This window comes from Schistocerca gregaria, chromosome 1, assembly GCF_023897955.1.
Source record: "Schistocerca gregaria isolate iqSchGreg1 chromosome 1, iqSchGreg1.2, whole genome shotgun sequence".
NCBI classification, from domain to species: domain Eukaryota; kingdom Metazoa; phylum Arthropoda; class Insecta; order Orthoptera; family Acrididae; genus Schistocerca; species Schistocerca gregaria.
In genome coordinates this window covers 589,866,231-589,878,698 of record NC_064920.1, presented here as the reverse complement: position 1 = coordinate 589,878,698, position 12,468 = coordinate 589,866,231, and positions in this window count along the sequence as shown.

Sequence of the window (12,468 nt, the reverse complement as noted above, 5' to 3'; positions counted from 1 at the left end):
ACTTATGCTTAAAGGGGCGGCCATAAGTGAAAATTCTTAGGCAGCCAGTTTGCAGTCTTAAATCTAAAGGATGCATACTACATGCCGTGAAAAATGTCCTGAACTAGAAGCTGTAACATCTGCAGTTGCTAGTTATTTCATAGATCCACAAAGAGGTATGTTTAAAAAATTCTGGAATTCTGTCAAAAAAAATTTCTACACTTACCTTTTACAGACTGTGCATGGTCTCCTTCAATATACTTTCCTCCACAATTGATACACTGCTCCCAAAGCCATTTCTACTTCCAGAAGCAGTCTTGGTATGTCTTTTGCTGGATTATGCGAAGCACAATCTGCTAATTTTCATTTTACCTGGTCTGTCATTGCAAATATTGGTCCTTTAAATGGTATTTCCAATTTTGGAAATAAAGAAGAGTCCATAGGGGTTAGGTCTGACGAGTATGGAGGTTGAAGCAGCACAGTGATTTCATTTTTTGTGCAATAGTCACACACCAACAGGGATGAATGTGCAGGTAGTTATCGTAATGCATAAGCCCTGAAGTGTCTTGCCAAATTTCAGGCTATTTTCTTCTCATATTTTCTCGCAGGCGCTGAAACATGTCCAAATAGTACAATCAATTAACAGTTAGTTCGTGTAGCAAGAATTCATGATGAACTAATCCTGAAAAGTACGTCTCAACATCAAAAATGTAGACCCCGTCTTCTCACCAGCTATGACTCTCTTTAGGCATCTCATTCTTATTTGCACGATACAAAAGCTCTTCAAAGACTGTGAGGCAAAGGTCTTTCCATTCTTGATTCATGAGCCACGGGACGAACTTTGGTGGCAACACGACGCATTTCAAATTGCTGTGTCAGGATTTTATGACCTAATCTAACTGAAATACTATATTTGTCTGCAATCACTCGGACAGTCAGTCTTTGATTAGCATGCACAACGTTGTTGATGTTCCTGACGAGCACCATCGATAGACGTCGAAGGGCATCCTGAAACCATGTGAACCATTCATAACACCAAGTACGGCTTAAGCACTCATCACCATAGGCTTCCTGCATCATTTGGTGTGTGTCTGTAAAGGTTTCCTTGAATTTCATGCAAAATTCAATGCAGATGCGTTGCTCCTCTAACGCTGCCAACTCTACGTTCGCAAACTGTGTGACGCAACGTTCTACTCAATATAGCACTGAACAATAACTAACAGACATATAATGATGAAACTTCCGGAAGTTACAGCGTGCAGGGATGCCAACTGTATTTCGCTCCAACACACCATTGGTGCTAAATTACATAGTTCCAGAATTTTTTGAACAGACCTCATATCCAATGGATCCACACTGACTGACACTTTCAATATGAAACAAACTGTGCATTGGCTGCCATTTTAAATATTTTGCTATCAGGAAAAAAGTATACTTTCGGCAGAAAAGTTTTAATTAAATATACATGATGAACAAAAGATGATAAATAATATGAGGCTTGGTAATTAGTAAATTGCAAACAAGTAAAAATCTTATTTTCACTGCTGTAAATATTATTCAAACATAATTTATTGATAATAATAGTGCAGCTACATAGGCAATTATATCGTGTGTCTCTCTCTCTGCAATAACACTTATTTATTCAGCAATGAGTATTACACTTTTAAGCAAACCACACCCTTTATTGAGCTAGCTGTGTTACTGACAACATAGGTGAATTGTTACAACTCAACCTATTATTCAAAACCTAATTTACTGATAATAATAATGCAGCTATGTAGGTGATTATATTGTGTCTCCTTCTGCAACAATATTTATTTATTAGGAATTGACTATTATGGCTTTAGACAAACCACATGTTTTTGAACTAGCCACGACAAGGTAAGTAAATTGTTACAACCCAACCTAGTATCTTTACTCAGCATTATTTGCCTGAGTAGCAACATTGATGATTGTTAGTGTACATTTTAAGACACTATTGTGATTATGCAAAATATATGCAACAGCACAACTTACAAATATTTTTATCCACAATTCCTAAAGTATCAAACAGATGCCTTGTACGAAGAGAAAGAAAGAGAGAGAGAGAGAGAGAGAGAGAGAGAGAGAGAGAGATATCATAATGGCCTGCCATACTCTCAGTATGGTTGGCAAATGGAAGGAATTGAGTTAAATTTTGAATGATGTTAGCTTACACTCTGAATTAATACACAGGCTACTTTTAAAAGTGTGTAACACAAGAAATTTATTAATTTGAAGAATATAACACCAAATATGGAACAATAATTACTCTTAGAAAAACTATTTACTCTTCAGACCTTTGAACTGAATAGTATTTGTGGGAATGCTTTCATTGTTTAATATGTCCTATGTAATATGATTAAACATACTGAATACAATGCTTATACAACTCTAAAAGTGTTTAATCCATACGAGCCTGTTGTATTTTAGTCCCTTAGCAACAGGCATATATTACAGCTACTGAGACACTTGAAGGCTTGAAAGAACAGTGCTATTTAAATACTGTATGACACAGAAACATCGTGCACTGACGTGCAGAATGTGGTAGGCTTTTAGCGAGGCTGGATTTGATTATGATATGCCGAGTGTATCCACTGGTAACAGGCACATGAGGGCAGATGATGTTGTTGTAAATACAAATATAAAATCTGCACTGTACTGAACTAGAAATTACTTACTTTTCTTCTTCATCAAGTTAGTAAGTTTGTGACTCCTTCATGCTGAAGCTGCTGGACAGACTTGGATGAACTTTAGAACAGAGATATCACTCTTTCCATTGGATGATCAATGCAATTAGTGTTCCTATGAGTTGGGTAACATGACGAAGTCATCAATGAAAGTTAACTATCAAATGAGTGCATTAAGTTTAGCTTAGAGATACTGGCATCAACAAATGAATTGGTGGGAAACATTACTTTAAAACAATAATAATAACAAATAAAAGAAAACTGATCAACTACCTTGCACGCTGACCACCTACCCATCAACTGGTACAGAGATGAAGAGAGTTTCCAAACTCATTACAGCTGTCGGGGGAGCTGATTCATCCACAAATTGGAACTGAAGGTGGGTGTATCTGTCATACTGTTGTGTAATCTGGGTGCACCAAGATTGTGCAATGGCACCAGGATATGCATCATGAAGCTGAGAAGCCATATCCTGCAGGCCACCATCATCGCCAGGATGAGGAGAGATGGTATTGATAATCTGAATTCCTATCAGACCAAAAATCTTGTCTTCCCAGTTCAGATGCTTGCAGTTCCCTTTGACAGCAGCCTTCTCTATCATTATACGAGTCAAGGACAAATGTTAAAAGTGCCAAGTATTATTCTGGGTAACACATTGGCTGCTCACTAGTATCTAGAGATATATTACAGTACATTTCTGGCTTTCCATACACAACAAGACAATTACGATTTTTTTCTGTTCCATGTATGTTGCACACAGTCATGAAATTATTTAGTCCCTTTCCTGGTACGTTTTGTAATTTGCTACTCAGTTATGCAAAAATTTTCTCCCTAAGAAAACGAGTGTGTTCTGTCAGCTTCTCCCACCATCTCAAAATTTGGTTTGTATCCCCACCTGATGCCACGCAGCTTGCTGGTTCACCAGTGGCTCTTGCCTCAGTACCTTCAAGAGATAACTTCTGTGATGGCATACAAGTGTGGAGACAGAGTTCTGGCATTAACATTTCTTTTTTAATAACTGTTCAACCCTGGGCAACACCACAGAGCGCAGCTAGTATATATGTTAAGGTGACTGCCACTGAAAAATGTCCAGTCTTACTTCTCATCAAAATAGCTTACAGACTTCAGCAGATGAAAATTTAGGATAGGCACAAGCCTTTTGTAATTCCTGATGGATCAGTATTAGCATCATCACTCATTTCAAAATACAAGAAGAAAATGAGCAACGTGCAACACAAAGCTTTTGATAATGGTTATTGCACAACTGTTTTCTGAGTTTTGGCAGTTTCATAAATGAAATAGTTCAGGTTGCACCTCTACTGATTTTAGATGCAACCACAGTTCCAACACCAACCACCTAAATAAAATGGACATGTTAAAAGTGTCCATGTTTACCAACTTTTGACTGCAGCTAGCACAAGAACATACGCATTTCTTTGATATAAGATGCCTGGTCCCATGGCTGACCACTACATTACAATACTGTGGCATGTTTCTTACACAGACCATTCGACTACCCAAAACTGGCATGGAACTAGAGCATACCACGCACCAATACACTGTTGCATTAGTGCACTTTTTATTTTACAAACATGGTATTACAAACATTATCATTACTGGGCTTCGTTACATGATGTACAACACCAGTAATCATAAATACGTTACATTTTCAATACGCTGAAAATAAAGCAATTCCGAACTAGCTCTGATAAAATATTTTACCTGGATTCAATATGATATGAAATAATATTTGTTAAGTGAACTTGTGTTCTCGCATTTTGAGCCGTAATTCGCTCTATGTTTGTATTTTCTGCAAATGCAAATTTTTCAGGTCCTTAGGTTCATCATGCACTTCCTTCTGTAGATATAAAAATCTGAACTTCACGTTTTTTTCAAGTATCTGTTTTTGGGCCCATCTTCCTAATAGAGGGAAACATTCCACTTGAGAAAAAAAATATTTAAAAACAAAGATGCTTAACTTACCAAACGAAAGCATTGGCAAGTTGATAGGAGACAATAAAAAACACACACACAAATTTCAAGCTTTCGCAACCCAAGGTTGCTTCATCGGGAATCTTGGGTTGCGAAAGCTTGAAATTTGTGTGTGTGTTTGTGTGTTTTTTATTGTCTCCTATCAACATACTAACGCTTTTGTTTGGTAAGTTACAGCATCTCTGTTTTTGTATATTTCAAGAAAATATTGCTAGAGATATGCCTCAAAGTTGTCCAAATCTGGTGGGTACACTACTGAAAGCTGTACTATGGGGTCAAATAACTGTATCCGCAAGCATTGCATTGGTGATTATAAAACTTTCTCTATGTTTATTGAAAACATGTGAATGCTCACAGAAAATTTTACAAAATCGCCAAAACAAGAAAGTTCACTCAGCTTCACACATTTTCCATGATGATGGACACCCTGTTATTGCTTTTTGTTTCATATTTACAATGTCTTCTTTATCCATACTGTATCTACACAAATATGGAGCCTTCTTCACTTTATACTGCAATTTCTAATGCCTCTCTGAAAGCAACATTCTCTCTCTGCTTTTTGTTTGCACTAGCTAAAAATAATGCAATAATGCATCAGCAGACGACATGCCGAAGATGACGTTCAAAACTAAGCTACAACGTCTTGTACCAACTGCTGCGCTGTTTTGTAAGATTAGAACATAGAATGGCAGAGCAAGATAAAGCTAGCATTGACAGAAAGGTCAAGAATGATGGTCAGGAGGTGGTTGACATGGATTTTATAAGAGAGAACTAAGCAGACTATGCAATACTGCTGGTTTCATTCCAGATACGCATTCAACAAAGGTTTTACTGGCTGATGAAAGTGAAGTAGAGTTAAGTAGTGGGGTGTTACCGGAGACAGAATGGAAAGAAGGGGTGACAGTAAACCTGAGTGATTCAAGCCCCTTGGGGATTAAGGCTACTCAAAGTAAATCAGAGTCTGTGGTGAATCATATGATTGCCACAATGCCAGGAGCAGAGAAAAAGTCTTCTTGTTGTCACTGATTGCAACATAACGGAATTTTGGGAGGAAATCAGTTAGGATATTAAACAAAGTAATGATCAACTCAGCACCCACATTAAACTGAAAGTGGCCCTTTTGCGCAAGGGAGTAAAGTGAGATATCATGTAGGAGTTTGTTAAGTATAAGTTACAATTTGAACAGTGAGTAGATACCAAAATACAAGTAAGATAAATTGGATACTGATCTGGATAAAGTGAGTAAGGCCTGTGCTGCAGGACAGAATGGGGCATTAGGTCAAATCACTATGGAACTGGAAGTTCATGCTACTGTTTTTCATGACTTTACTACGGAGGTGGAGGTGAAACAGGGAAATTTTGAGATGAAAATAATAAGTTGCATGTGAGTGAGATGACTTAGGTGTTGGCTGTTAGTAGAGCAAAGTGTGACACATTTGAGAAAGAGCAAGAGACCTATAATTAGCAGGTGGATGCATGACTGGGCAGAAGGGCAGCCAGGTTACGTTGAGCACATAAGCAGAAGCAGCATTTATCTGCTGTTGGAAATTTAGTAATTTTGACGCACAATGTGACGTGCATCCTAAATTGATTATTTAGGAATTTGATGATTTAATACCAGTGAATTGGACAGAACAAGAACAAGTCTCCTACCTAATAGTGCACTTAAATAGAGATGTTTTTAGGTAGGCTAACAAGGTGTCAACTAATGCACAAATATTTAGCAGATTTTAAGAGAAGGTTTTTAGAGGAATACTGGACTGGTCTTTAGAGATTCTGCAGGAACTATTAGTGGACTTTTGAGGAGGAAATAAATATAATGAAGAGCATAGCACCACCAATGGTGGTGGTGGCACATAGGGACAGTTATGGCAGCTGAGTCATTCGCAGCAGGAATAGAACAGATGTAGCTATTCCATATTGCAAAGGAATTGGGCTTAGTGCTGTGGGACAACTACAAATAGCATGTCAGTTTTTTGGAAATAATTGTGAGCTTGCATATGCATGACAGTAATCATATGTAAGGACCGCAAAGGAGGGATGAAACAAGGGTGGTGAGACTTGTAAGGACTGGGAGCAATGCTGAGAAAGCAAGTAATAGTGGTAGGAGTGGGGTGCACTGTGAGGGAAAAGCAGTCCTTTGTTTGTGGTCCCAAAGAAGCATGGTAGTGTAAGACCTGTCTTGGACGCAAGGAAGTAGACTGAGATCATGAAACAAGAGAGACAGACAGGCCCCTGTCAATAGACAAGCTACTGCAAAAGTTTCATGGAACAAAATTGCGATCATCCATGGGCATGGCTTGTTGATAATGGAATATTTGGTTAGCACACCCCTCAAGGAAATACAAGGTTTTCCCATATAAAGGGCTCCATTATCAATTTTGTGTTTTCCCATTTGGTCTTAACATTCCTGTGTGTGTATTTGTAAGAGCAATGTAAAGGGTGTTACGGCCTGAGCTGATCAACCAACCAACAGTGTGTGTAGATGATGTGTTAATAGCTATAGACACACAGACAGAACACTATGAATTGTTGGAGAAAGTGTCAGTTGGAATTGGTGCAGAAAGGGGTACGAAACTTAAATTTAGTAAGATGGAATGGGTTAATGAAAGGATTAAATTTTTGGGTCACATGATGGATAGCAAGGGTATTCAACTGCAAGTTGGGAAGCTTAGGGACATTGAGGACAGCTGTGTTTGGAATATTTGGGTTCTACAGGATGTTTGTGTTGTCACAACCCTTCAATAGTCCAGCACTGAATCAGTTATCAAAAAAGAATGTGTGCTGGAAGCACTTGGACAAATGCAGGGTGGCTTTCCAAAAACTGAAAGCACGACACTTGGGCAACAAAATTCTATGCCATCTGGACTTCAGTAGGTCATTTTACATGTCATTGGTTGCCTGTAGCTACAGAATTGGGGTAGATATATTTCAGGAGAGTAAAAAGGAGGACTAATCCTGGCACAAAACCGTAGTGTCCACTAGTAGAACACTTACTGCAGGTAAAAAAACTACTGTGTCACAGACCAGGAAGCACGTGCCATTTTGTTGTTGTGGTCTTCAGTTCAAAGACTGGTTTGATGCACCTCTCCATACTGCCCTGTCCTGTGCAAGCCTCTTCATCTCCGAATAAGTACTGCAGCTTACATTCTCCTGAATCTGTTTCATCTCTTGGTCTCCCACTAAAATTTTTATCCCCCCACTCTTCACACCATACTAAACAGGTGATCCCTTGATGTCTCAGAGTGTGTCCTATCACCTTATTCCTTCTTCTAGTCAGGCTGTGCCACAAGTTTCAAATGCCCCCAGTTTTATTCAGTAATTCCTCATTAGTTATGTGATCTGCCCATTTTCAGCATTGTTCTGTAGCACCACATGTCAAAAGCTTCTTGTTTTAACTGTTTACTGTCCCTGGTTCAGTTCCGTGCATGGCTTTACTCCATAGAAATACTTTCAGAAAATACTTCTTAACACATAAATCCATATCTGATGTTAACAAATTTCTGTTTTCAGGTAAGTTTTTCTTATACTTCATACCCTTCGGCCATCATAAGGTATTTGCTACTCAAATAACAAAACTCACCTATTATTTTAAGAGTCTAATTTCCAAATCTTATTCCCTCAGCATCACCTGATTTAATTCAACCACATTCCATTATCCCGGTTTTCTGTTTGTTGATGTTCATCTGTTATCCTCCTTTCAAGATGCTGTCCATTCAGTTCCATGAACTGCTCTATTAAGTCCTTTGCAGTCTCTGACAGAATTACAATGTCATCAACAAACCTCAAAAGTTTTTATTCCTTCTCTCTGAACTTTACTTCCTACTCTAAATTTTTCTTTTGTCTCCTTTACTGCTTGCTCACTGTGCAGATTGAACAACGGTGAAAGGCCGCAAACCTATCTTTCTCCCTACTCAACCACTGCTTCCATTTCATGCCTCCTCAGCTCGTAAGTACTGTCTGGTTTCTTTACAAGTTGTGAACAGCCTTTTGCTCTCTGTATTTCACCCCTGCTGCCTTGAGAATTTCACACACAGCATTCCAGTCAAATTGTCAAAAGCGTTTTCTAGGTCTAGAAATGCAATAAATGGAGGTTTGCCTTTCCTTAACCTATCTTCTAAGATAAATTATAGGCTAGTTTCTACATTTCTCTGGAAACCAAACTTATGTTCTGCAGGGTCGGCTTCTACCAATTTCTCCATTCTCCTGTACAGAATTAGTGTTAGTATTTTGCAACCATGACTTATTAGTTCAGTAATTTCCACATCTATCAGCTTCTTTTGGAATTGAGATTATTACATTCTTCTTGAAGTCTGAGAGCATTTCCTTTCTGCTTCATTTGCCGCAGTTTTATATTTTCTCCTTTCATCAGTTAAATTCAGTATCTGCTACATTATCCAAGGATTTCTAGTTGGCCTTGTAATTTTACCTATGTGAACCTATGCTGTCTTTGCTATTTCATCTCTTAAAGCTATTCACTCATTTTCTACTGTATCCCTTTCCAGCAACTTAGTAAATCGTTGTCTAATGCTCCTTCTGAAACTCTTAAAAACCTCTTGTTCTTTCAACTTATCCAGGTTTAATCTCCTTAATTTCCAACCATTTTACAATATCTTAAGTTTTAATCTGCCAGTTCATAACCAACAAATTGTGGTCAGAGTTCTCATCCGTCCCTGAAAAAATCATACAATTTAAATGAAATCTGTCTTACCATTATACAATCAATCTGAAATGTTCTAATGTCTCCAGGTCTGTGTTGGGGTGGGACACTATGAATGTAGTGTGTGGTCATACAAGGTGAGAATATGGGTCTGGCGGGAGTTGTGCATGAGATAGTCCCTGCAGTCGCACTATCCTCTGTGCCCTCAGTGTCTTAGATGGATAGAGCGTCTGCCATATAAGCAGGGGATCCCGGGTTCGAGTCCTGGTCGGGGCACACATTTTCACATGTCCCCATTGATATATATCAATGCCCGTCAGCAGCTGAAGGTATAAATATAATTCTAATTTTGTTTGTATTAATATAATTCTAATTTTATTCTAGACAGCTGCAGACACCATATCCATATAAGTATAAACCAACGTATGTCACTGGGGGAAAAGTTGTTTTCCTGGGAGCAGAGTTCTCACAAAAGATGAAACAGACAGGCTGGCCAGAGAGGATGTTGTGATGGGCAGCTGAAAATAAGAAAAGAAATGATACAAGAGCCAAGCAAGGTTTTAAATCAGAGGATTTGATATCAGTGAAAACAAAAGATAGATCAAAGAAAGTAACTAAAGAAATTAAGACTTTTTTGTTAGTGTACAATGGCCTGTTTCTGGCAGAGTTCTCCAAGTGCCTATCAAGTCATCTATGCCATCTGAAAGAGAGTACCTGGACTAAGGAATGAACAAGATTGAAAAGATGCATACATGGAGAGAGTGAAAAACATTTGTATTTACTTCACCAGTCTGAAGCAGTTCTTTCTTTCTCTGCATCAGTCTCTTCCAGGTACTTTGGTCTACTGGAAGTTCTTCCAGAGGCTAGTGAGAAGGTCACGAGACGAAATGTAGAAATACAGGTGAGCAAGAAGAAGTAGTTCAGGGAGGCATTGCAAGTGGTAGACAGGAGAGCATTAATTACTCAGAGGTAAGGTAAAAGAATGAAATAGTCGTAAACAGAGGAATCAAATATTAAAGTGACTGGTCTTACAGAGAAGCAAGGCCAAGGTCATATAACACATGTAAAGTGCCGCTCAACTGTGACACAAAATGGAAGCAGAGACCAATAATAAGATATAGGATTGTGATATTGAATAAAAGTAAACACATAGTAAATTAAGTAATTTTTAAGGTTAAGTTTCTGTATTAGTTTATAAGGCAGAAGTGCTGAGCTGAAGCTCAAGAGTAGAAAATACAAAGAGTTTGGGTAATATGGAAGGTGTGTCATGGAGTGAGCTGCCACAAGTGAAGGTAATGTATTAAACTAATTATATAAATATAGTAAGCAAAATCGACCTGATTAGAATTAAGACCAGAAGGGAGTAAAAGAGTGAAAAGCGTACAAAAGAAATAAGTAAGAACAAAGCATACCAACACGAGGGTGTACCATATAATATGAGTGAGAGGATAAAGAAACAGCAAGAGCAGAGTAAGATGTGGTGTAGATGACAGCCAGAACCTAAATAACTAAGGACTTTAGCTCACAGTTTATTTACAAGAAAAAAGTGGGAACAAAAAGGTATAAATTGCAATGGGAGGACACTGTGTGTAAACCATGTAATATCAACATTATATGAAGGGCTTATTTCAATAGTGGTACAAGTCCATTTTTGTTCATATTGAGATAGAGTCCTAAAGTTGAGTGAGTGCTAAAAAAATCTGCAGCTGAGATACCAGAAATATTCAAGCATATGGGTTCTTACTAGAGATGAACCTTTCTTTCTGTTTTTTGGCTCATTAATTTCAGAAACATTATAGACAGAAAAGTGGAGGTAATGGACTTGTACCACTATTGAAACAAGCCCTCCACATGTGCCCAGTAAATTAAGAATAAATAGAAAGACAGTGGTAAGATGAGAAATTAGTCTGAGGAAAATGTGTGATCTTGCAAAAATAATTTAAGAAGTAGTAAGAAGCTCAATTGTCACAGGAAGTTAAAATGTGCCAACAGGGGAATAGAAAGGAGAGGCAGCTGGAGGAGAGTATGCCTTGCAACAGTGTTATTGGGCAAATGACCACACTCTGATTTAGTACTCATTTAATCTGAAATGTCTGTAAATAAGATTAATCAATTATTGAAGAAGCAAACGCGGTTGCATTGCTGTACGAGCTATGAAACAGAAGTCACAGCAAGTTTAATTAAAAAGGGCAAATCAGTTTGATATAGGACTCAAGACAAGCCGGCATAAATTGTTTGGTTGCACAGCTGAAGACTTCCAGAGTGAGGTGAGTTGGATGTTGGCACGGGGTCACAGTGACTTGCACAAGCAAGAAGGTGGAGGAACAAGCCATGGTAGAAGTGAACAAAAAGTAAAATGCAGCATCTATTGGTTGGAATCCTTTCGCACTGGGAAAGGTGGACTGGGTCTACCAGTACCCTCCAGCAAAGAGAAAATAGTTATGTCATTAAACAATTAAGGTAAAACAGTCAGGAGTGGCAAAAATGAATTAAAAGTATAATTCTTTAATTTGAGTACTAGAGAGTCTATAAGGGTGAGTTGAACTTAAGCATATTCAATTTTACGAAAAATATGGTGTCTGATGCCACAGTGGTGCAGAGGAGAGAGAAAAGGCAGAAACGCAACTGTTAGTACTTCTGACAGCGAACAGGATGGAATGATGACAGCATCGCTAGCCCGAATCTTGTACTGAAGTTTTGCATTTTGCTCAAACAGCCAGAATATGAGCAGTCACTTGCATATAGGTTGTGCAATTTTATAATAGTGATTTAAAGTTTGATTTGGACTATGACAATGGCAGATGCACAGAGGAACGTAGTTGACTTAGCAAATCTTGTTCTGCACAACATGGTGCTGCCAGACATGGTATGTCAGCTGCTGTGCTTGCTCCTACACTTCTCTTTTGTGGTCAACCAACAACTGATGATAATATGTTGGTTATGTTCATTACCAATTTGAATTGTGGAACTTTAGTGGGGCAGAATGGTGTAGTTCCATAATGTTCCTTTGGAAAAGATCAGGCAATGTGAAGACCCACATGGCAAAATGAGTCTTATACTCATGTGAACACAATTGGGATTAGCCTCATTGTGACAACATTTACTACAACTTTGAGCCGGATGAAGGTT